Below are 25037 nucleotides of genomic sequence, written 5' to 3' on the forward strand. Positions count from 1 at the left end.
TGGGGCGAGCTCGGCTCTCCCGGGAGGAGAGGATCAGGCGGAGATCCCTGGGACTATGTTTATACTGCGGCAGCCAAGAACATCATATCCAGCGTTGTCCGGTAAAAGACCAAGCCCGATAGTAAAACAGAGGCTACTATCGGGTGGGATCTCTGCCAGGAAGACCTCATCTACATCGACACTCCTTCCGGTGAGTCTACGGTGGTCCACCCACGCACTCGATCATCACGCTTTGTTGGATTCTGGGGCAGAGGGTAGTTTCATGGACTTCAAGTTCGCCTGTAAGCTTAACATTCCTCTCACCTCCCTCAAACACCCCATTGCACCCTTTGCTCTCAACGGACACAGATTACCAGTCATCACACAGACCACATTACCTGTTTCTCTCATCACATCTGGCAACCATACTGAGGAGATCTCATTCTACATCACGGACTCACCTCAATCCCCCATCGTTCTCGGTCACACCTGGCTTCAGAAACACAACCCCAGGATCAATTGGCGCCTTGGATCTGTGGTTAGCTGGAGCGAGGAATGTCATTTGTCTTGTCTTTTGTCTGCTGGTGTTAATGTTTCTGAGTCTGTGTTTCAGGGGGAAGCAGTGGATTTGGCTAACGTGCCCGTGGAGTACCATGACCTGAAGGAGGTGTTCAGTAAGTCTCGTGCTGATTCTCTTCCTCCTCATCGTCCCTATGACTGTGCGATAGAGTTATTGCCAGGTACTTCTCCGCCTAAGGGCAAGTTATATTCTTTGTCTATTCCAGAGACGGCGGCCATGGAGAAATATATATCCAGTTCTCTAGCAACGGGGTTTATCCGCCCTTCTTCTTCTCCAGCGGGGGCGGGGTTCTTTTTTGTGGGAAAGAAGGACGGATCCTTGCGACCTTGCATTGACTACCGAGGGCTGAACAACATAACGGTAAAGAATACCTATCCTTTGCCACTTATGTCTTCAGCTTTTGAGAGGTTGCAGGGAGCGTCCGTTTTCACTAAATTGGACTTACGTAATGCTTATCATTTGGTCCGCATCAGGGAGGGGGATGAGTGGAAGACTGCCTTTAACACCCCTAGAGGCCATTTTGAGTACTGCGTGATGCCGTTCGGGCTAACCAACTCGCCGGCAGTCTTTCAAGCACTCGTTAATGACGTGTTGCGAGACATGGTCGATCTGTTCATATATGTTTACCTGGATGACATATTGATTTTTTCTTCGTCTCTCCAGGAACACGTGCAACACGTACGACGAGTGCTTCTGCGGTTGCTAGAGAATGGATTGTTTGTCAAGGCGGAGAAATGCGTTTTTCATGCACAGTCTGTTTCTTTTCTAGGACACATCATTTCGACTGAGGGTGTTCGCATGGATCCTGAGAAGGTTAAGGCTGTGGTAAATTGGCCATCCCCAGAGTCTCGCAAGGCCCTGCAGAGATTTCTGGGGTTCGCCAATTTTTACCGGCGTTTCATTCGCAATTTCAGCCAACTAGCCGCTCCTCTGACCGCCTTGACCTCCCCTAGTTTGACGTTCAGGTGGTCAGACGCAGCTGAGGCTGCGTTTGCCAAACTGAAAAGCTGCTTTGTTTCAGCTCCCATTCTCGTCACCCCTGATCGCTCACGTCAATTCATAGTGGAGGTCGACGCGTCAGAGGTGGGGGTAGGAGCAGTGTTATCCCAACGCGCATCCTCAGACGGAAAGGTGCATCCGTGCGCGTATTATTCTCACCGTTTATCTCCTGCAGAAGTTAATTATGACATTGGCAATCGAGAGTTGTTGGCAGTCAAACTTGCACTGGAAGAATGGCGTCACTGGCTTGAGGGGTCGGGTGTACCTTTCATTGTATGGACGGACCATAAGAATCTCGAATACATTAGAACCGCCAAAAGACTTAACTCCAGGCAGGCTCGGTGGGCATTGTTTTTCGGTCGTTTCGATTTTGCACTTTCTTACCGGCCGGGTTCCAAAAACATCAAACCCGATGCTTTATCCCGTCTTTTTGAGCGTTCCGATCGTACTGCTACTCCCGAGCCCATTTTACCGGGGACCATCATTATCTCCGCGCTCAGATGGGAGGTCGAATCGAAGGTGTTGACCGCCTTAGAAGGGGTAACGCCCCCGGCTCGTTGCCCACCGAACCGATTGTTTGTGCCGGAGGGGTTACGGTCAGACGTTCTCCAGTGGGGTCATTGTTCCAGTGTTGCTTGTCACCCAGGGGTTAGTAGAACTAGATTTCTAGTCAAGCAACGATTTTGGTGGCCTGGTATGGCTCGTGACGTCCACGATTTCGTCTTGGCTTGTTCAGTTTGCGCTATTGGTAAGACCTCCAATCGACCTCCAGATGGGTTACTCTTACCGCTGTCTGTCCCTTCAAGACCCTGGTCCCACATTTCGCTAGATTTTATCACCGCCCTCCCGCCCTCTAAAGGCAATACGGTGATTTTAACCGTAGTGGACCGGTTCTCGAAGGCGACTCATTTTATTCCCTTGCCCAAATTACCTTCAGCCAAGGAAACAGCGGTAGCTGTCATTGACCACGTCTTCCGCATACATGGCCTTCCGACAGACGTGGTTTCTGACAGGGGTCCCCAATTTGTGTCCAAATTTTGGCGAGAATTTTGTAAATTGTTAGGAGCGACTGTTAGTCTTTCTTCCGGGTTCCATCCCCAGAGCAATGGTCAAACCGAACGAGCCAATCAGGATGTCGAGAGGGTTTTGCGATGTTTGGCTTCCAGTAATCCTTCGTCCTGGTGTCAGCAACTCTCAGTTGTGGAGTACGCACACAATTCTTTGCCAGTGTCATCTACGGGCATGTCTCCATTTAAGTGTAGTTTAGGGTACCAACCACCTAATTTTGTCAGTACGGAATCCGAGGTTTCGGTCCCCTCCGCACACGCATTAGTCCAGAGGTGTCACCGCACCTGGACCAGAGCTCGCAGAGCTCTGCTCCAGGCTAGGTCGCGCACCAAGGCTAAGGCCGATCGCCACCGGTCGAAGCCTCCCCGTTACGTCGTCGGTCAAAGAGTGTGGCTTTCTACCCAGAATATTCCTATGCGTTCCGTTTCTAACAAACTTGCTCCCAAATTTATTGGCCCGTTTTCTATTACCAAGATTATTAATCCGGTAACCGGGCGTCTTAGCCTTCCTCCGGCGTACAGGAGGATTCATCCCGTGTTCCATGTGTCCAAAATTAAATCGGTGATTTCTTCCCGTCTTAATCCGCCTGCCCCGGTTCCCCCCCCGCCTCGTCTCGTTAATGGGGAAACCACCTATTCGGTTAATCGTATTCTGGACTCTAGACGGAGGGGACGCGGTTTTCAGTACTTGGTGGATTGGGAGGGTTACGGTCCGGAGGAGAGAAGCTGGGTTCCTGCTCGGGACATATTGGATCACCACCTTATAGATGATTACAATCTACAGGTAAAGCAGGCTGGGAACGTCAGGTGACGTCCTAGGGGAGAGGGTACTGTCACGGTAGGAAATCCAGTGTTTCCTCCGTGTCATGTTTTGTGATTGTTTTTGTACTTACGTTGTCCCCATGTGCTCGTTTAGTTGATTGTCATCACCTGGGTGTTGATTGTCTCGCTCCAGCTGATCTTCATCACACCTCAGCTACTTATACTCACCTCGCTCTCTCTCTGTTGTCAGATCCTCTCTCATGTCTCCGTGTCCTAGTTGGATTACCGTCTTCCGTGTTCGTGTGCTGGATTGGATTCGTGTTGTCGTCCTCGTGTCAGTGTTCCGGTCTGTTCCTGGTTTCACCCATTGACCTCCTTCACCTGCACCATCGACTTCACCATCCAGCTCTTCTCACGCCACCGTAGACCTTCCTTGCCATTGCCAACATTCTGGACTCTCTTTCTAATAAACATCATCTTATTGCCTGCAATTGCTTCCTCCTCATTTACCTGTCGTTACACTCTCAGATTGCAAAATGACTCTTTTTACTAAATACTTTGGGTCCGTTTATCCAAATTGCTCAATGCTTGTGAGAAATGTAATCCTGCATTTCAATGCAACTACTCTTTGATGGAAACAGGTCAATCTGTGAGTTAATGAGTTTGTAGGAGGAAGTGGGCGGGTGGAGGTGTGTGATATGGCGTCTTTGAGGGAAAGAGAGGGCTGATTTGTTAATTACTCTATGATTTTGATTAAAACCCATCTGTCTGAGGAGGAGAGGCTGGTAATGGAGGAGGCGGGCAGCATTAGCTCCAATCATCCACACACGCACAGATGGTGTATGAATGGCACTGAGCAATGACAGCATATTCCCCTTCTCACAATATCACCACACTAGCACTCTAGTGTCTTCAGCACCATCTGAGGCAATCACACGTCTGGTGACGATGGGGTCAATGTCTTGGGGGTCATTGAGTGTGAGGGTCATGAGGTCAGCATTTAAGGTGCAGATCCTTTGGAACCGCAGACAGATATAGCCTGTCGAGGTGAAGTTGAGTAATGTGGGCGATGGATCGTCCACACTGGGACGGCCATTTATTAGTGAGGTGTGAATCTGAAAGAAAATGATAAGTGAAGAACATGACATTATGAGAGAGTCATTAAATCATATTCAACTAATCATGGTTATTCTTTTTTTTAGGGGTTGGGGTTGGGTAGTTGGGGACAACAACAACACTTTTTGCTTGTGTCTTTCTGCTAAAGTACTGGTACATATATATTTCAAAATGTAGTCCATTATCAGAAAATTTTAACATAATCATGCTAACCAAAAAAATAATACAATTAACCCTCTGGTTTTCCTCACACTTCTGACACTCTGAGGCTGATAATATAAGGAAGACAATAAGCAGATTTTTAAAAAATCAATTAATGTACTATATATATAATATTTATTCTTCAATATTTTTATTTTGATGGTATTAAATGGCAATAGACAATATTCACCTTATAACTATGCAGCATGTTTGTTTATATAAACTAAATCAATTATACAATAATACAGTTAAGTTAAAAATATAATTGTATTTAAAATGCATTGCATGGAAGGCATATCTGGTGGTAGAAATATATAAAATTTTATGTAATACTATGGTTTAAGCATTAGATGCCTTTATACAGGAATGTGTATTGCCTAGTTGCTTATACAAAAATTTTTACAGATGTAATTACTTTAGTTATGTTTTGCATTTGGAGATACATTTGGTGGTATTCACGCACAGGGTTAATAACACAGCTGGAGGACTTAATTTTGATTGGTCAACTGCATCATACAGTCATCAGCTTCTTCTGAATAACAACACCAGAACAACCCTGGAGAAAGAAGTGAGTTAATAATTAACTCTAGACCGTGGAATTTCCCATTCATTCAGATCACAAATATTTTCTTCACATGTCTGCATATAGTAAGTGCCAAAAATCAACTATATGTTCTATCATTTTGATAAAGTATAAATGTTTAAAAAAGTTAATTGGATTTTTTTATTTATTTAATTATTTTATTTTTATTTGTTTTGTCTAAAATGATCAAATAACAGCACAGGGTTAACTGTATATAAACAAATAGGCAACATTCCATCACAGTTTTAATACCAGTGCAGCTCAAGGAAGTGATGCATGTGTGTGCAGTACTGGGCTGTTTTTCTTGGGTTAATGATGTGTACTAATTAGTGCTGTGTGAGTTTATCCTGTCTGTTTTTAAAGGAGATAGAGCGACATTTGAGTCCAGGCTTGATCTCTCCACCCACCTCCCTCATTAGTACGGCGCGCACACACACACACTCACACACAATGCTCTTCAATATAATCCTATGATCTGACAGCTGTACATTTGACTTTAAGCAAACACACAAACATTAAATCTGCTGCTGTAAGAGAACTTCCATCTCATTTATCATTCCCTGTGTGGGTGTCCATGTCAGCCTGCTTATAGCTGTCAGACACACTGTGTGGAGAAGTTAGCAGCTGTATTAATGCAAACATGCATAATTCTACATGTTTGGTTTGTATGTAAATGTGATCTGATATTTGTGTAAATGAGAGAGTGTGTGTTATTGAGTGGGCTGTGAATGAGAGGGACACTGGAGTTTGTGTACCATTTGTGTGTGTGTGATTATGAATATATTTTTCTCTTGTCTGTTTTCTCTCATTAAGAATCACAGTTAACAAGGTAACTTAAGATGCATTGAAGCGAGACTCTGTGAGGTTTTCCATTCCTCAAACCTCTGTGCCATATATTCAAATGCATTTAAAGGGACAGTTCACGCAAAAAGAATTCTGATATAATTTATTAATCCTCATGTTGTTCCAAACTCATATGTGTACACTGTAGCAAAATAATTTAAAAACATTTCAGAACATTTCATGTCCATATAATAATTTGGTATTCAGTCATGTAATAATTGGCATAATACAGGGTCAGATGAGAGGTTAGCTAATCAATAGGAAGTCAGAGAGGGGGTATCTTGTTATATCTTGTTTAATTTTTTTTTTTAATGAATTGATGAAACAATGAAAGTTATCATTTCTTCAGAATATGCCATTTGTGTCATAGTCATCTAAAAATGGCATTAAACCCTTTTCATTGAACTACTTAATTTTGTTTCCCTGTGAGTGAAGGTGTTTCTCACCTCTCCGTTCTCCAGAGGATGGATTTTAGAGTAGAAGGAAGTACAGATAACTTCCTCATCATGCATGTAAGATGGCGGGCCTGTTCTGGGAACGATGTTGAAGCGTGTGATGCACTTTGTGTCTGTAATCACGTAATACTGCCACGGCATGTCCAGAGAACGTCCTAGAATCCAGTTTCCGGGCTGAGGGAAGTTTGCAGCTTTCAGGATCACATACGAAAAAACTGAACTTACATAATTAATCCTGAATGATATTAAATGCAATTGCTAAATTCTACTTTGAACAGGATAATTTATATAACTTCAGTTGTTGTTAATTCATTAATTAATTCAGAATCGACTAGTTGAAGAATTGTACTTTAGTAATTTGATTAAAAATTATATCTTAATGAAAATGATTTGTATTCTTAAAATTTTATGTGGCAACTATTTTATAAAAAGCAATATTGCTGTGCTTTAGTTTCTCCAAAGGACATCCTTAAGTGATGATTACATACATTATAACACGGCCTGGAGGACCTTATCGCTCAGACATAGTGATGAACAGTCAGAGATGTGCCCATGTCAGCTATTTTATTAACTGTATTTCTGCAGGCTGCTTTGGTTTAGCTGGTTTCAAACACCAAACCCTGTGATAACGCTCGCAGTAGGCTCTCATAATAGATGAGCTTCTTGCAGCAGAACAAAAATGAAAGGAAGATCTGAGAAAGAAAAGAAAAAACTTGATTCCCATGATTCCCCACTCTTTTATTCAGCAGCAGGAGACCTGAGGCATATGGCACACACACACACACACACACACACACACACACACACACACACGTGAGTGTGTATATTGCAGTGTAACAAGCTAAACGCCGCCCTTGACAGGTTCTCTGCAGCCTTCAGAAAGCTTCAGGGCACAGTTACATTCCAGCTTACCTGAAGAGCTGACCTGAATAAAAAGAAAACATGAGAAACGGGGAAAAGAAGCTAGGCTGAAGTTTCTATTCATTCCTGTTACATTTAAGTTAACACCGCCCCATGAGAAACACACACAGAAACAACAACAGGGTTAGCATCGCACGCTCTTTCATCTGCAGAAGATAACAGGATCACGTTACTGTCTCTCACAGCACTGCCACTGTTCTGGACGCTTATTCAGCAGCACAGTGATGAATACACAGCTTTCTGACTGAACTGTGAAAGACGGCAGCAATTCAAGGCCACGTCAGTCAAACATGTGTGAGTGTACACTTCAAACTGCTCAACAATCACACACAGGGTTAATAACACAGCTGGAGGACTTCATTTTGATTGGTCAACTGCATCATTCAGTCATCAGCTACTTCTGAATAACAACACCAGAGCAACCCTCGAGAAAGAAGTGAGGAAATAATAAACTCTAGACCCCGGAATCTCTGAGTTATTGAAGATAATTACATTCATATTATATACTCCTTTCTGTTAACAAAACAGGACAATAATAATAAATTATACATTAAATCAGAAACAGAAACAGAAAAGCAGGATAATATACCTGCAAGCAACACATTTATATGAATTCAGCTGTCACTCTATTTTAAGACCAAATGCGGTTTGTAGTTATTAATAAACTCATATTTCATTAGTGCATATTTAGTCTGCATTTATATTTAATAAAAGTCTATCAAACAGATCTGCCACAACTCTTGAATATTCCTGATACTTTAAATGTTGCAAGTGTACACTTTTCTGGCAACAGAAGCAAAGTTTGCTGAATCATTTAGATCTCTGATCATTAAAAAGATATGTGATATTCAGAAACATATTTTGAGCAAAAAACCCTAAACTGATACATAAGTTTAAATAGATGAATAGTTCACCCAAAAATGAGAATTGGGAAAAAAGAAAAGTACATCCTGAGGCCATCCAAGTTTTAGATAAGTTTCTTCATCAGACTTAAAAATGTAGCATTGAATCACTATTTCAGCAATGGATGTTGTACAGTCAATGGGTTCCGTGCAGACATCTGATAAAAACATCACAATAATCCACAAGTAATCCACAGCATTTTACAAGCCAACACAGGCAAAAAGTTCTAAACATATATGTGGGCGGATTTTGATGTGAGAGACAACAGGAGATGGACTTTTCCACTGGAGGTGAAATTATAGACCTTTATTTAAGCAACGGTTTGAAGTTAAAAATGTTTTAATGATGGATTTGTTTCTTACAAACTCTGTCTGTGTATGTGTGTGTGTGTGTGTGTGTGTGTGTGTGTGTGTGTGTGTGTGTGTTTGTAAGTAAAATTGTCCATTAAGTTTGAAAATAACACACCAACAAACCTTTATATGATGACAAAATTATTCCCAAACATAAATCTCCAATGCCTTGTGTTGTTAAAGAGCTTTTGCCATCTGTCCAGTGACGTGCAGAGCTCTTGACATGATGCCTTATCAGACGTTTTGGGACTGAGTACAGGTTAGATGTACAGTAGACAAATTCACAAACTCCTCTTCAGTTTATACGGAACATTCCCTCAAACTAAACTGCTGCTGCTCATTTCACAAGTGAAGATATCAGCCAGTCATTCACTTCATTTACATAAGTCTTAATGGTACAGTTGCAAAAGCAGCATGTTTAATTGCAACTTGAGGGGAAAACAAAAGAGTAGAGGAATTTATATGAAAAACATTGCTTCGTTTGACTGTAATATTCATCATTAGCTTAATAATAAAACAACAACAACAATAGAAATCCCTTGGAAATAGTACATCCTCATTTAGATGTGAACATGTCTCTCTCTCTATGTGTGTGTGGTCAGTGTTGAAGGCGACAGCATCAGCGACTGGCCTCAGGTGTTCATTTACCACAGAGGTTCCCATCACTAAAGGCCAAAGATTTAATAGGAGACAAACAAGCATCCCTGCAGTTTGTGACAGAGAAAAAAAGAAGTATAAAAAAACATGTCCCACAACCTGCCAGAGATGAAACACAGAGGTGCAATGCCTTATCTGACTGTGTGTGCTGGCCTAAGACCTCCTACACACACATGTACACACACACACACACACACACACAGAGACACCGAGATGACAGCATATTTTCTTCATGTCACATCTCTTCTGTTAAAGATGATTCTCAGAGGCTTCAATAAATTTCAGTTCAGATGAACAAATTTGAGAAAACATTTAATAACTGTAAAGCCAGAAGGGTAAACACTTGAGAGTGAAAGTGCTGTTTTGCCATTTTCAAAACTAATTTAAACTAAACTTAAAAAAGAAGAGCCCCCCCCCCCCTTTAAAAAAATCATTAAACTATAGGGATGTACATCTTGGTTACGTCTTTCGGACAATTAACTGACATAATTAATTGGTTAAAATCAGTTAAATGACAAGCCATTAATAAATTGCATTCAATTAATTACATTTGTGATATATAAAGGCCAACTGTTTTTTTTTTTCTTATCAAGCGTTTATAAATTTTACCGATACACTGTGATTTTAACAAAAAGAGAAAAAAAATGTGTGTGAGTGTGTGTGTGTGTGTGTGACAGGAAGAGAGAGCGAGAGAGCGAAGGAGAGAGAGAGAGAGAGAGAGAAAGATCTCAAAGCCATAACAACTTTTAATTGCATAAATAACTACAGCACTGTAATGATATAACCTTTGTAATCATCGGGAAGAAGGAGGCGGGAACCGGCGCACAATCAATAAGACTTTAATATTCAAAAATAAACAAAACAGCGCGTCAGCCCCTCACGGCGACTGACGCGCACAAATAAAAAGCAAACACATAAAATAATGTCCCAGGCCTGGTCCTCTCTCGTCCTTCACGGTCGTCGCTCCAATTTTATATCCTTCCATCTCCTACGTGGGACTCGATACTGGCGGTGGGGCGCAGGTGCAGCTCATCTTCAATCACTACACCTGGCCTCACTCCTCGTTCCCACGCCTCTCGGCCCCGCCCCACTCACCACAAGCACTTTTTTGCATACAAAGTAAAATGTATTAACAGTACATAACAAATGCATAACAGTGTCAAGTTCCATAAAAGGTATGAAAAGTCATCGTCAGAATACTCCATCTGCCGTCAGATGTGCAATCTGGGATATATGAGGTGACAGGAACACTTATTGTAAGCGAAGAAAACTAAAATAACAACTTTATTTAATAATTCCTTTGTCAACAGTCTCCTCTGTGTCACTCCGTGCTGCGTGTGTATGTGTGTCCGAGCCTCATTTAGCTTTGATTTGAAATACAGTTTAATACAGTTTATCCTTGTGGCGTGGAGGACACAGAAGAGCATACGCAGCACAGTGATGTGACGACTGGGTTAAGGAGGAGCTGGAAGCAAGTGCGAGTTTAGAAAAAGTTTTAAGGAGAGGTGGTAAACAAACAAACTGGAACACAAATAACGCTGGGATGAAGATACTGTCCGAGATGGTGGAGGGAAGTGATGAGTCCAGATGGCGGTGGTGAGTTGGCAGCAGGAGATGGTGGCACAGGAACTGCGGGGAAGCGAGCTGAAGGTAAGTCGTCATGCTTGTGGTGGTTGCGAAGTGTGGACGAGGTTCCGGGGAAAGACACGGATATCCAAAAATGGAGAACACAACAGAAAGCAAATCACAAAGCCATTATATAGAGAGAGTAATGAGTGTCAGCTGCTGCTGATGACAATTAACGGAGACGCACCATCAGTGCAGACGCGTAACACACAGACTACACCCACAAAGTGCAAAACCCAGAGATCACAGTTTACCAACTGTGACAAGTGACATAATAACAGTGATTGACAATATTGCCATTTGGGATGGAGTAACCCTTAAAGTGGCCTTAACTACTATGCATTTATATCTAAATCAATCATTTGGTACAATGCATTACATGTTTTCCCATTGTACTTGCATATAATACCTGCATATAATTACATCTGTAATTAATTTCTGGTATTACATTTATAATTACACTGTCGACCCATCCCTTAGACTTTAACCAACCCTTAAACCTACCTATACCACCAAATCTTTTCCTAACCTTACCTGCATCCCAACTCACACATTGTACTTATATTTTTTTATTATTATTTTTTTTTTTTTTTTTTTTATGTAAGTACGTAGTAGTTAAGGCCACTTGATATAAAGTGGGACCCAAAAAAAACAAACCATACTTTTCTAGTCTTGTGAGTGTAGAGTTGATTTGTGTGCAGTACGAGTGAAAGGCAGCACATGAAATATCTCAGGTTGTGTATGTAACACGGGTCCCTGAGAAGGGAACAAGACACTAAGTCTTTACATTGACACTGTAGAAATGCATCTGCTTGACCATTGTCTGAAGCATGAATGAAAATCTTGATTGGCTGATTTGAGGTCAGGTGATGTAGCGTGGCACGTCAGTGAGACCAGAAAAGGGCACCTTCATCACAGAATCTCCAACTTCCATTTCCTGAAGGAAAACTTCTCTGGGTTACTGTCGTAACCTCGGTTCCCTGAGAGATGGGAACCAGACATGGCGTTAACGCCTTGGGGACTCCCTTCCTTCCTAACCTACCTGAAATCCTATTTCACAATGCCAGTGAAGTTGCAACTCTTACTGGCCAATGCCAGCCAAGACGGCAAATAAGGGCGGGCCCCCGCCACTATATAATGCACCATGTTGGCGGCATAAACTCAGAATCTTCCGAGTGACTTGACAGTACAGCAGATCCGAGCAGTGAACATGGCGGCCTATGCCATGTCTCATTCCCGTCTCTCAGGGAACCAAGATTACGACAGTAACCGGAGATGTTCCCTCTCGAGAACGGTTTCTCGACATGCCGTTAACACCATGGGAACAGCAACAATAAAATGGCTCAGCCTCAGCAGAGCTGCCATGAACAATTCTTTTAGACACTAAAAATTAATCCCCAGCCAATCAGATACAACTCTGCGACATGCCTCGAAGGGATAGGATATAGATTCCCGTGTGGGGATCCAATCGGGTTACTTAGAATCCATGTCTGATGTCAGATCTCTGAGAGAGATGCAGCGCCATCGCTATAGAAATATGACACAGTCCTGTGAACACATACAAGCATATAGCAAAACCGGGCACAATATAACACACATAGGGAATGGCCGCATAAAGGCGCTACAGTCTGAAACTCTCTCTACAGGACCTGTTCGAAACCACCAGCACTGTCAAGCGGCTAGTGGTTACAAGAAGAACCTCGGGTCGTACTCACCGATAGGACCTGTGAGGCTAATGACTGCACGTCCAAGTTGTAGAATCTGGCAAAGGTATTCTGCGAAGACAATCCAGCCGCCATACAAATATCTTTGATAGAAACTCCCTTAGTCCACGCCCACGAGGAAGCAACAGTCCTCGTCGAATGGGCTCGAACACCAATAGGACATTCCATAGCACGGCTAGAATATGCCAAGGCAATTGCATCGACCACCCAATGTGACAGCTGTTGTTTAGAGACGCAGCCGTGCAGTTGATATAGAGTCCTAAAGCCCTCACTGGACACAACGCCTGACTCGGGGTGATGTCCAATGAAGTCTCCGCTTCTGGAGAGAAGGCAGAAAGAGCCACCACTTGCACTCTAAATGGTGTCAAGAGCGATTTAGGCATGTAGCCAAATTTTGGCTTGAGCGTGACGTTACAATCACCTGGTCCAAACTGCATGCAGTCAGCATTCACAGAGTGCGCTTGCAAATCCCCCACGTGCTTGCATGAAGCAAGGGCAAGCAGCAGCGCAGTTTTAAGCATGAGCTCTTTCAAGCCGACAGACTGAAGTGGCTCGAATGTCGGGAGGGCTAGCGCTCCCAGCACCAGAGCCAGATCCCAGGATGACAATGTAGGGGGGCGGGAGGGTTTTAGTCTTCTTGTGCCTCTCAAAAATCTGATCACTAGATCGTGTTTCCCAACTGAGCGCCCATCAACAACAGCGTGAAAAGCTGCACCATTGGGTTGTTGTTCTGCACGCTTAGTAAACAAACTACAACTAGTCCAAAATAAATGAACAAGAGTTCTTACTAGAACCAGGAAGTATGACCATATTAGCCCGGTACTGTCAACAGTGCACTGGCTCCCTATCAAACATAGTACAGATTTTAAAATATTGCTTATTACTTATAAAGCCCTGAATGGTTTAGCACCTCAGTATTTGAATGAGCTCCTTTTACATTATAATCATCCAAGTCCGCTACGTTCTCAAAACTCAAGACAATTTGATAATACCTAGGATATCAAAATCAACTGCGGGTGGCAGATCCTTTTACTTATTTGGCGCCTAAACTCTGGAATAACCTACCTAACATTGTTCGGGAGGCAGACACACTCTTGCAGATTAAATCTAGATTAAAGACCCATCTCTTTAAACTGGTTTACACATAACATACTAATATGCTTTTAATATCCAAATCCGTTAAAGGATTTTTAGGCTGCATTAATAAGGTAAACCGGAACCGGGAACACTTCCCATAACACCCTATGTACTTGCTACATCATTAGAAGAATGGCATCTACACTAATATTAGTCTATTTCTCTCTTATTCCGAGGTCACCGTAGTCACCAGATCCAGTCTGTGTCCAGATCAGAGGGTCACTGCAGTCACCCGGATCCAGTACGTATCCAGACCAGATGGTGGATCAGCACCTAGAAAGGACCTCTACAGCCCTGAAAGACAGCGGAGACCAGGACAACTAGAGCCCAGATACAGATCCCCTGTAAAGACCTTGTCTCAGACGACCACCAGGACAAGACCACAAGAAACAGATGATTCTTCTGTACAATCTGACTTTGCTGCAGCCTGGAATTGAACTACTGGTTTCGTCTGGTCAGAGGAGAACTGGCCCCCAACTGAGCCTGGTTTCTCCCAAGGTTTTTTTCTCCATTCTGTCACCGATGGAGTTTCGGTTCCTTGCCGCAGTCGCCTCTGGCTTGCTTAGTTGGGGTCACTTCATCTACAGCGATATCATTGACTTGATTGCAAATAAATGCACAGACACTATTTAACTGAACAGAGATGACGTCACTGAATTCTATGATTAACTGCCTTTAACTGTCATTTGCATTATTGACACAATATTTTCCTAATGAATGTTGTTCATTTGCTTTGACGCAATGTATTTTGTTTAAAGCGTTACATAAATAAAGGTGACTTGACTTGACTTATGCCTTCTCTCTGCTGATTACCCCTCTGTGGATTATTAAAGACTGTATATTGTTAACTTCTTCATCCTGTGGGTCCACTCATCCACCACACCCCGACATTTTGTAAGATTTTTAAATAATAAAATCTTCTTTAGATTAATCCTTGTTTAAAACAGTTTTCCTGTGTAAATGAGAAACATTATTATAATACTATGCAAAGTTGTACAGTGTTGTTTAAAGACTATCTATTGTCACAGGTCTTTTGAATACTCAGGGAGAGGGATAGGCTACCTGTGGATATTAAAAGTTTTAAATATGGCTAATTGTACTTTGAATGTTGGTTCATACAAGGTTTTTCTATGGTGAATTTTGTATATAGCTTTTTTTTTAACCGTGACAGTAAATTTTGTAAGTGCGTAATTTTATTGGAATTCTGTATTTATAATACTTTGCAATGCCAGCATACCTGTCAGCAGGAGTGGAATTTAATTAGCATTTCTAAAATAAATTAAAAATACAGTGAATGCATAAAGGAAATGTGTAATTTGCATGTGTAAATTTTAACACTTTTTCACATCGGGCCAAAAAATGGCTTCTTCTAAAACAAACATGTTCACATAATGTATTGTAATTGATGTGTATGTGAGAGTGTATTTGTAAATGAATGCTGAGTAAAGAATGAAGGGTGTGGTAATTTTAATGCTTTTTTTGGGGGTAAATGTATTATTAACATTTTTATCTATTTGTCATCAGCCTGCCCAGGGACTAGAGGTGGAAATTAGCATAAGTGCTACAACCCGGTATAATGCATCTCTCCTTTTTAAGGTTAATGTATATTTTACAGTGTCCCTGTTCAAATAAATAAAGTTAAAAATGCCAAAGTCAAACAAAAGGTTGGTTATTATGTCAAACAGTTAACACTCTACATCTGTACAGTCCACTGAACCTCAAAACAATTATTTATATATGACATTGTATAGTATGCTGGAGTTTTCAGCATGTAAGTGCCAACTGGACCTTATTTAAACATGACACTGCTCCACTGATCATGTACTGGTTACTCCACTGCACACCCCGGATCACTTCCTCCTCACTCTTAATATCAACATGATCCCTGACAAATCACTTACACCTCCACATGTCATCTTTCAACGTAACCTATGCTCACTCTCACCCTCCCGGATATCTGCAGTGGTTTCATCTTCACTTCATTCCACTAAACTGTTTGCATCTTTTTATGCCATCAGTGCCACTGATACTTTCTGCTCCACTATTTGCCCCTTGTCTTCCAGACCTGCTCATACCACCCCTTCCGCCCCTTGGTTGTCTGATGTTCTACGGGAATACTGTTCTAAGCTTAGAGCTGCTGAAAGGGTGTGGTACAAATCCAGAAATACTACTGACCTTAATTTTTATCAGTCACACCTCTCTTCCTTCTCCGCTAATGTCTCCACTGCTAAAATGACATACTACCATAACAAAATTAACAATTCATCTAATTCTTGCATGCTTTTTAAAACATTTCCCTCTCTGCTAAAACTGTCCGGCCCTGCAGATTTGCTTTATTCAACATCAAGAATATAAGGCCCTTTCTTTCAGAACATGCTGCACAACTCCTTGTTCAAGCTCTTGTTCTGTCCATGCTGGACTATTGCAATGCTCTCTTGTCAGATCTTTCAACCAGTTCTATCAAACCTTTACAATTAATCCAGAACGCAGAGGCAAGATTAATTTTTAATCAGCCGAAAAGAATACACGTTACACCTCTGTTTATCAATTTGCACTGACTTCCAATAGCTGCTCGCATAAATTTCAAGGCATTAATGTTTGCCTACAAAACTACCACTGGCTCTACACCCATCCATCCATCCATCCATCATCTTCTGCTTATCCGGGGCCGGGTCGCGGTGCCAACACTCTAAGCAGAGATGCCCAGACTTCCCTCTCCCTAGCCACTTCCTCCAGCTCTTCCGGGGGAACCCTGAGGCATTCCCAGGCCAGCTGGGAGACATAGTCCCTCCAGAGTGTCCTAGGTCTTCTTTGGGCCTCCTCCCAGTGGGACATGCCTGGAACACCACCCTGGGAAAGCGTCCAGGAGGCATCCAAAATAGATGCCACCTCAGCTGGCTCCTCTCTATGTGGAGGAGCAACGGCTCTACTCTGAGCTCCTCCCGAGTGACCGAGCTTCTCACCCTATCTCTAAGGGAGCGCCCAGCCACCCTACAGAGAAAGCTCATTTCGGCTGCCTGTATCCGGGATCTTGTCCTTTCAGCTCATGACCATCGGTGAGAGTAGGAACGTAGATTGACCAGTAAATTGAGAGCTTTACCTTACAGCTCAGCTGTCAATCTCCCGTTCCATCCTTCCCTCACTCGTGAACGAGACCCCAAGATACCTGAACTCCTCCACTTGAGGCAGGAACTCTCCACCAACCTGAAGTGGGCAACCCACCCTTTTCCGACTGAGAACCATGGCCTCGGCCTTGGAGGTGCTGATTCTCATCCCAACCGCTTCACACTCGGCTGCAAACCGTCCCAGTGCACGCTGAAGGTCCTGGTCTGAGGAGGCCAACACGATAACATCATCTGCAAAAAGCAGCAACGAAATCGTATGGTCCCCAACCTGGACACTCTCCGGCCCTTGGTTGTGCCTAGAAATTCTGTCCATAAAAATTATGAACAGAACCGGTGACAAAGGGCAGCCCTGCCAGAGTCCAACATGCACCGGGAACAGGTCTGATTTACTGCCGGCAATGCGAACCAAGCTCTTGCTCCGGTTGTACAAGGACCGAACAGCCCTAAGTAGGGGGCTGCCGACCCCTTACTCCCAGAGCACCCTACACAGGATGCTGCGAGGAACACGGTCGGATGCCATCTCCAAATCCACAAAACACATGTGGCCTGGTTGGGCAAACTCCCATGAACCCTCCAGCACCCCGGAAAGGGTAAAGAGCTGGTCCAGTGTTCCACAACAGGGACGAAAACCATTTACCTAAATTTATTATTTCAGACTTATGTGCCCTCTAGAAGCTTGCATTCTGCAAATGAACATCACTTCATTGTGCCATCAAAAAGAAGCACAAAGTCACTTTTACGGTCTTTTAGATTAAATGTTCCTTCTGGTGGAATGAACTGCCCAACTCAATCTGAACCTCTAACTTTAGCACTCACTATTCTTAAAAAGAAAAAACCTGACTACCTTTCTAATTTTTTTGTATTATATTTTCTTTTAATTTATTATACAATTACATATATATATATATATATATATATATATATATATATATATATATATATATATATATATATATATATATATATATATACATATATATAAGACCTCTATCACTAGCTTGCTCTATTCTTTTTCTATTCTATCTGTTTTCTTTTTATTTATTATATTATTTAAAAGCCCTTGATATGTGTACTGCGTTTAAGGTAACTGAGACTTGTTATAGCACTTATGTCTTTTGTTATATTTTGATTTCTTCCATTGTCCTCATTTGTAAGTCGCTTTGCATAAAAGCGTCTGCTAAGTGACTAAATGTAAATGTATTCCATGAGCTGTTTTTCTAGGTGCACATGTACTAGGTTATTTTGGCTCATTCTTCCAGGAATTGAATATAGTTTAGATGACACTTGTGCACAACAATTTTATAGTTATAGTCCCTCAAGTGGACTTGGATCAGATGTTTGTCTGGGTCATTATGGGACATTATGTCTGAGTCTGTTCTCATGCAGTATTTCTCTCATTCATTCTTCCCCTTATTGTCAGTCCTCCAGTACAATGTATGCACTAGCATACTTCCCTGTAGAGACAGTGTTTTTTTTTGTGGTATGAGCACTGCGCTACTAACTACAACTGATGTTTCTTACCTGAATACCTTTTTGACTGTAGTTAAACTGCTTAAATAGCTTGGCATGTCAGCACCACATCTAACCACACTGGAATGGTCACTGTTATACCTTCTGCTTTTATATGGTTGTTTTGAAGTAATGGCATGTTTTATGCAGAGCTCTATTGGCCACCTCCACTGTGATCTGCTAAACTCTGTATTTGTTCAATAGTGATCATTGCCTTCCCTGTGGCTTTTTTCTCCAGTCTTATCATAGAGGATACTGGGTGAATGTGATTTCTAAGCAGTGTAGGTGGTTTGATTTCCATTTCCTGGTAATTGAACCAAATAAGACATCCAAACATCTGGATGTTGTTTACTCTCTGATATTTTGTACTCTTTCTTCCATTTCAGCATTTGTTTAACTTGGGGATTTTATTTTCACCATTTGTTCCTATAAATGTGGGAATTTAATCCAGGAAATGTTTTTATGTTTAATGTTTCACAGGCAAATATTTCTGTAAAACAGCATTTTTTTTTTTTTTTTTTCACGTATAATATTTTATTTACTGGCGTTTTTATAATAATTATGATTTGCAATGCCTCATGCAGACATGCACATCACATACAGATGAATTTAAGTTTTAATGAACAGTGTGAAAAAAATGGCATAAAGTAATTATGTGTATGTGTTTGCACATGTGTGATTGTGGAAGGCTTTAGTATGATTAGTCACATTTCAAAATAGTACTGAGGTCAGGTGGACATCTGCAGAGACTGGAACATCGCACACACACACACACAGTTTCCAACAATGAATCACATGCCCAATCATTAGACTTCTGAGACCTGAAAAATAAAATGTGAAATGTAAAATGTAAAAGGCTAGAAAATGCCATGCAGATTTCTAATGAAATGTATGTGCACTGTGTGCAAAACATAGCAGCAAATGGACAACTGAAGTATTTGATTGTTTTAACGCCAAGGAACACCTATTTTCAAGCATCTGTATCTTAACTTAAAGAAGTAATTCACCCAAAAATGAAAATGATTTTGTTTCTTTGGAGATTTGGAGAAATGTAGCAATTGCATCAGTGTCTCAGCAATCGGTGCTCTACAGTGAATGGGTGCCATAAGAATGAGAGTCCAAACAGCTGATATAAACAGCACAATAATCCACAGCACTCCAGTCCATCAGTTAACATCTTGTGAAGACAAAATCTGAAACAAATCCACTATTAAGACGTTTTCATCTTCAAACCATTGCTTCTGGCTAAATTTTGAGTCCATAGTCCATAATAAAAATTTGTTATTGTGCACTTTCTTTAATGAAAAATTCCATCTTTTAATGCATCGTGAAGCTTTTGGCTTCTTAAGGCATTAACTGATGGACTGGAGTGGTGAGGATAATTTGTGGATTACTGTGATGTTTTATCACTGTGATGACTCTCATTCTGACGGCACCCATTCACTGCAGAACATCAATTGCTGAGACAGTGATGCAATGCAACATTTCTGATGAAGAAGACAAATCTGATGAAGAAATAAACTCATCTACATCTTCCTATAAGACTAACGCTAAACATCATCAACACCCAGCAGCAGTCCCTGAAGGAGGCCTGTTATCCATTTAAAACATATAACACATGAAGCATTGTGAACAGTGTGCATATCAGCCTGCTGTTTATAAATAACCACTTAATTCAATTGAATCAATTTCCTCAGCTGAGACGGGTTTTGCTTTAGCGCTCAGCGTGCCTGTAATGTGTTGGCGCACGTTTGTCATTGCGGTGACAGGTTGTCAGGGAGTGAGTGATGGTGAGATGGCAGTCATGGCTCGATGCTGTATATGTGATTGCCGTCAGTAATTACACACCCTCTCATCTGATTTATTAACTCTAAATGTCCTCTACAGCCTCTCTAATGAATACTCAAACCCTGTCACACTCATTTGTCTTCTATCTTGCCTCCACTCCTCTCTCTTGCTTTCTCTGTCTCCTCTGTTAACGCACTGTTCTGCACTCATTGTCATATTCTTCACTTCAGGTAGGGCACAGAGGAACAATGCAGGAATTAAAGGTATAGTTCACCTACAAATTATTTTTTTTTGACATTATTTATCACCCTCATGGTGTATGACTTTCCTTCTTGACCTTTTTTAGGTTAATATTATGGCCACACATTTTTATTTAAAGGGGGGGGGGGGGGGGGGGGGGGTGAAATGCTCGTTTTCACTCAATCTCCTGTTAATCTTGAGTACCTATAGAGTAGTACTGCATCCTTCATAACTCCAAAAAGTCTTTAGTTTTATTATATTTATAAGAGAAAGATAGTCTATACCATTTTTTCCCGGAAAAACACGACCGGCTGGAGGCGTGACGTGTGGGCGCGAGCGCGAGTAGGCTTTTGCGTTGGGAGCTGGAAGCTGTGACATTACCTTGAGGGAAAAAAAACATCATCCAAAACAAACCATGGCTAACAGTCAGATTCAGCCGTTTATTTATGATCCAGAATCAGATCCAGAGGCTGAAATTTAACAAGAGCAGCAGCAACGACTACAGCAGGACGTCTCTATGTGGTATGTATTTAAACTGTATATATTTGCTTAGCGGTTTTGGAAAATGACTAAGTTCCACTTTATGTCGTCTTTTTTTTTTACGGTGTACATGTGGAAAGTGCAGTTTGATGACAACATCGCATGTTGTTTACTTGATGTGCTTACGCGCCGATAGCGAAGTTAACAACACAGAGATATTTGAAGCAGTTTACTCACCGCCTGCGGTTCCAACACACGATCGTGACCCTTTTTCGTTGGGACTGCATTATTCTTGAGAAATAAACGATGTGCAAATCCGTCGTCAAACTGGGCCTTGTTTGTAAAACAAGTGTGGCGGTAAAGGTGAAAGGAAAGGTTAATCAGTGAATTTATCCAACTACGCCACCCTGGTAGGAAACCAGATAATTTTATTCCCATTAAAAGGACACAGGTAAGTTTCACCAAATGAAGGCAAGGTAGGGGTGACGGGGGCGAGAATACAAAAGATTGGATTTTATTATAAAAACACACAGATAAAACGCACACAAACAGTTTCCACAATAAGGGAGGTAATTCCCAGGGCCAGGATTAGTGGGAACCAGGCAGGCCGGCTGCAACTCAGAATGGTTATCGAAAAACCCACCTAAATTCACACCAAAGCAACCATCACACACACCCACCAATGGGAAGTTGTATCCACACACACCGCACACTGTGACACTGCAGAATGACAGCAGCTAGCCTCCCCAGTTCCACCCGATCCTCACTGGCCCTGGAGAAACAGAAAACAACATTAAAGAAATTCAACAAAAAAATATAGAAATGAAAATACAAAAAAACAAAACTTAAACACTTTGTAGCGACTCTGGCACCCGAGCATCCAGAGAACACCACGCACAAAACGTAAATCAAAATCAATAAATAAATACTCAAATAAATAACCCTTGCAGCACACAATATGCTTACAAAAAGAAAATGCAGGGTAAACAAATCAATACGAAAGAGACATAACCAAACAAAAACAATTATGGTCAGAAAAAAAACGATCCAGAACCTCAACTGGTAGATAGTTCATTCGGAGAAAGTACTCAGTCTTTGCAGCTTCTTAAACTCTCAAATTATTAAAGCACAAGAGACCGCAAAGTGCAGATCGGACTCCAAAATGCGTCCCTAAGCAAAACAGCAGCTGTGTTGCCTGAAATCATTAGCCAGGATGAGGACTAAGATGCTTTAATCCCCGATTTTTATTGAATAAACATTAGATGCAACGCTATATGGCTACTCTCAACCGGTGTCATAGCTCAGGTCTACCAGCCAGTATTCACTGCTCTCGCTGCGATTACTGCAGCCGAAATACGTCGCGAGTTGCTGCACTGTCAACGCCACCAGACGCGCTCTAAATGAAAACTGAGGAAGGAATCAGAACGGAAACGGAAATGCCAGGGAGAGAGAGAAGCACCCCAGGTCACAAACATACCCACCTGCCATAATAAAGGTCCTTAAATAGTATAGATACTATCGTTTCATTGGTATATGAACTTTAACCCCACCAACCAATGAGATCGCTAGTGCTGTCGCTATCATTTGATTGGTGAACCAACTGTACATCAACCAGCCAATAAAAGACTTATCCTGCCACACAAGCATCTTCGAAATGCAGGGAACAAACACAAACACTTGCACAACTCCGTTGATGCTCTGTAAAAATAAACTCCATCCACTGGTCCCTTAATGCTGTTTTTTCTTTGGTAATCTGTGCAGGGTTGTCTTGCCCTGGCAACCAAAAACACACTTCTTTTGTGACATTTGGCGACGCTCTGGCTCTGATCAGTGAAGTCTGTTGTGCTCTCAGTGCTCTGCTATACGGGAGCGCGCGCTCTTCCGGCAGAAGTGCCTCAGGACCCATATAAGGAAATTCCGCTCCATCTAACGTCACACAGAGCCATACTCGAAAAAAACTTTCCGAAACTTGTGACAAACCGTACAACTTAATTTTTGAAACTTTGTCCATGTTTAGCATGGGAATCCAACTATTTAACAGTGTAAAAAACTAGCATTTCACCCCCCCTTTAATGAAAATTACTTAGAAATATGGCTGGCAAGCCTCATCAATCACAAATCTCTTACATTCACCAAGGTTGCATTTATTTGATCAAAAATACAAAGAAAAGTAAAATAGTAAAGTATTACAATTTAAAAATATCTGTTTTCTATGCGAATCTCTGTTAAAGTCTAATTTATTTCTGTGATGCACAGCTGTATTTTCAGCATCATTACTCCAGTCTTCAGTGTCCCATGATCCTTCAGAAATCATTCTAATATGCTGATTTGCTGCTCAGGAAACATTACATATCATTATCAATGTTGAAAACAGTTGTGGTGCCGATATTTTTGTGGAAACCGTGATGCATAGTGTTTTTCAGTAATCTTTGAAAAATATATATATTTTTTAAATAGAATACTTTTGCAACACTTAAAAATGCCTTGACTCACTTTTGATCAACTTATTGCTTTCTTGCTAGATAACAGAAATTTCTTTAAAATAAATAAATAAATGAATGTTACTGACCACAAACATAACAATTTTCATGATGCTTCCAGCTTTCAGACCATGTTACAAAATCTGTTTAATTGCAGTATTTAAACATAATAAGAAATAAACACCTTTTTAGATTCCATGAGGGCCCAAGCCAACAAAAAACAAACTGTGGGACTTTTAGGACTGAATCTGAATGTGCAGTTGTGCACACTATAAACTGTGCTATATAAAGCATGTACATGTGTGTGCAGGATACATATTTGATCTTTTCTAACATCAATCCCACAGAAACATGTAACAAATGTCTTATTTTCTCAGTAGTTCATCATTCTCTGTATGCAGTACTTCCCATCGCTTCTATTTTTGCTATCATTTTGCCTCTCATCTATTAATTTGCACATCACTTTTCATTCTGACCACCCTGCACCCTGGTGTCATCTGTTGACTGCATTAATTGCATGTCTGTAGGTGTTTGTGTAATTTCCTGCTCAGCACTGGCCTCAGATCATCATCTAATAAGGGCTGATGGGAGCATTCTGCCCACACATAACTGCACACTCAGTCAGCTCCACTGCTTTTCACTTTTTCAGCCAGAGCTAACCTGCACACACGCGAGTAGGAGAAGAGAAACAGACAGACTGAGTGAGTGAAGAGAGAGGCTTTTCTGCAGAGGCATTTCAAGACTGCAGCTTCTCATGACAGAGCAGGGGACAATTTCATACCTGATAAGCATTCAAAATAAAAGAGTATAAAAATATCCTTATTTTAGCTCATGTGCTCCTAAGCGGAATTCAGAAGCACAGAGAAAAATAACACACACATTTTAGGGGCACACTGTTAGCATTTTTTAAAACTTGACAAAAACGCATTGCATTCATGTTTTATTTTAAATGTATATGCTTGATGGACGGACGATCCTGCAATATTATTGTAACTACAATGTAAAATCATTATTTTACATCCACCCCATAGCATTTATGGACTGCATTAAAATTTGTTACTTTCCCAGCTAACCAAATTTTGTTATAAGAACGTTCTCCAAATATTGAGAGTTGGTTCTGGGAATATGGTTAATCTATGATGTTCCTTAAACGTTCTTTTAACTTAATTTTGATTTAAAACATTCAAGGAAGGTTGATTTGTAACATTCCAAGAACATAAAAAGATCAGTTTCCTTAATGTTAGTCAAATGTTATCTAAAGGTTAATATGATGTTCCTGAGACATTTTGTTCCTTTAAACATTCTTTCACTCATTCAAACACCTGCTGTGAACAAGCACCGAAAGAAAGAGATTTAAGAGCACAAATTACAACTTTCTTTAGCCACAGCCTTAGATGAACTGAAGATAAAAGACATTAAATATCTCAAGATCTGATTAAACAACTCCACAACCAGCATTGCCAGCTTCAGTTATTACTAACCATATTTAATTTATTTCTGTCACATGTCTAC

At 41.3% G+C, this 25037-nt stretch overlaps 1 pseudogene; it reads right to left on the minus strand.

Annotated features, from left to right (window-relative positions):
* LOC127983549 (laminin subunit alpha-2-like) overlaps window positions 1-25037 on the minus strand; it is a 186525-nt pseudogene that overhangs the window by 157388 nt on the left and 4100 nt on the right.

Source organism: Carassius gibelio, chromosome B20 (genome assembly GCF_023724105.1).
Source record: "Carassius gibelio isolate Cgi1373 ecotype wild population from Czech Republic chromosome B20, carGib1.2-hapl.c, whole genome shotgun sequence".
Classification (NCBI taxonomy): domain Eukaryota; kingdom Metazoa; phylum Chordata; class Actinopteri; order Cypriniformes; family Cyprinidae; genus Carassius; species Carassius gibelio.